Source organism: Arachis duranensis, chromosome 3, assembly GCF_000817695.3.
Source record: "Arachis duranensis cultivar V14167 chromosome 3, aradu.V14167.gnm2.J7QH, whole genome shotgun sequence".
In the NCBI taxonomy this organism is placed as follows: domain Eukaryota; kingdom Viridiplantae; phylum Streptophyta; class Magnoliopsida; order Fabales; family Fabaceae; genus Arachis; species Arachis duranensis.
This window is the reverse complement of record NC_029774.3, coordinates 81683866-81686267: the sequence shown is the minus strand read 5'-3', so window position 1 is coordinate 81686267 and position 2402 is coordinate 81683866.

Below are 2402 nucleotides of genomic sequence, written 5' to 3'. Positions count from 1 at the left end.
CTCTTTTGCTTATGTATTTTCAACGGTGGAGTTTCTGCACACCATAGATTAAGGGTGTGGAGCTCTGCTGTACCTCAAGTATTAATGAAGTTCTATTATCTTTTATTCAAATCTCTCTTATTCTTATTCCAAGATATTCATTCGTACCCAAGAACATGATGAATGTGATGATAAGTGTTCCGGGGGTTACCTGAAATGCGTAGCTCGGTCGTCTCTGGAGAGGTCCGAGGTAGGGGTCAGGAACCCGAGCTTGATATGTGGAGAGGTTGGTGGTTGTACCTGCAATGACACTCCGATGCTTAAGTTAGCATGGGTTCAAGCAGATATTGAGTAGAATTAGAGTATGAGTTATACCTGGGTGCTCCAGTGTATTTATAGTAGTTGGCTGTGATCTTTACTGGATAAGATATTCTTATCTTATCTTATCTTCTGGGAGTTTTATCCCTATCTTTGTGGAACCGCCTTTCTCTAGGCCTTTTCGGCCTTTTAGTTTTTGGGCTGCGTTCCTTTTGATGGGCCTTCTTAGCTTTGTTGTCCGAGGTCCGACCTCAGGCGTGGGCCTTGGGACGAGGTCGGACCTTTCATGGATTTTGCCGATTTGGAGGAGCTCGGTCAGGGTATGAACAGTGCCCCTGCCCGAGTTCGTCCTTTTTGAGAGGTCGAGCTCGGGCATAGTAGTTTTTCAAAATTCAAAAAATGGCCGTTTCAGCATTTATTGCATTTTACCGTTTCTTCTCGATTTTCGTTCGGGCTCTGTGAAGGCATTATTTATTTGCCCCTTCTCCCCCTTTTTCTTCGTTTATTCTGTTCCCTTCCTGTTTTTTTTGAGTTTCGCCAGCTTCTTTTTTCGAGCGACGTTTTCTTCTTTCTTTTTCTTCTTCCCCGAGTCCTTCTGCGTGTTCTTCCGGGGTTTCCTCTGCGCCGCCGTTCTGTTTTCCTTGCTTCGGAGTTCATCGTCTTCGTTTCTTTCTTCCAGGTTTGTTCCCGTCTCTTTTCTTAGTGCACTGCACGTATGCTTCTGTTTCTGTTTTCTCTATGCCTGGGTTGCCCCGAAAAGAGGCGCCGCCATTGCTTTGTTTGTTTGTATATATTGGGGGGGGCTCTTTTCTTTCGGTATTTTGTTCCGGGTTGCTGCATTTTCATCTCAAAGATTGTTGTTTCTTGTTTTGCTGAATGGGTTTTCGCTGTCTGCTTTTATGTGATTTTTGCTTGCTGTTGTATTCTTCTTTGTAGGCAAGAATTTTTATGTCTCGAAAGGTTCTTCAAGCGATGTCGACCAAGATTCCAAGTGGTCTTGGTTGGGTAGATCCTGTTCCTCTAAGAGTCCCGTCTGTGGTAGATTCTGAGTATTTAGCTAGGTTTCGTAGGCATTGTAGCATATGTGAAGATAGAGAGTCTGAGAAGGATTATGAGTTAGTAGCCCCGGATTCCGAGGAGAGAGTGTGCTTCCCGCCCTTAGATAGTTCCGAGAAGCTCTTCTTTTATGCTTATGATTGCTTTTTCTCTAAGCTGAGTGTCCGACTTCCTTTTACCGACCTAGAGTCCGAGGTATTATGGTCTTGTAACCTTGCCCCTACGCAGCTCCATCCGAATTCTTGGGCATTTTTAAAGCTGTTCCAACTTTTGTGTCAGTTTTTGGGTGTCTCTCCCTCTATTTCTCTTTTTTCCTATTTGTTTGTGTTGACGAAGCCGGGGTCGGGCGGAGGGAAGGTGTCTTGGGTCTCTTTTAGGGCTAACCAGGGGAGGAAGTTCTGTACCCTGTATGATGAGTCTTTTCACGATTTTAAGAACTTTTATTTCAAGGTCCGGGCTGTTGGAGATGTCCGACCTTTCTTTCTAGATGAGAGTGGGGAGCCTTCTTTTCCTCTTTGTTGGCAGGAGAATATAGTGTCTGCTAAGTATACTTTTGAGAGTCTAGATGAGGTGGAGCAGGCTTTTGTGGGTGTGGTGAGCAGTTTATGGGATCGGGCACCTCACTTGGACACGAAGAAAATGTTGGGAGATCCAAGCCTTCTCCGTTCCGAGTTAGGTAGTTCCCGACCTCTTTGAGATTTATCCTTTTTGGTATTTGGGTTTTGCTTGTTTTCGGTGGAATTTCTGTTGTGGTAATCTTTTTTTTTTCCTTTTTCTGCAGAGATGTCTTCTCAGGCGGATTCCATGAAGTTTCTTCGTCGGACGAAGAAGTCGGTGGCTGCTCGAAATCTCGAGGCCGGGGATGCTTCTGCCCGATCTTCTCCGCAGAAGACTACTGTGGGTGTTCAGACTCGGTCGAAGACTATTCCGACTCCCCAGTTCTGAGCTATAAGTCAGGATCCTCCGACCTCTGGGCCTGCGACCTCTTCTCCTCCTCCGTTCTCGGGTCCTCCTCCTAAGAAGCAGAAGACCTCTCAAGAGCTTGCCGG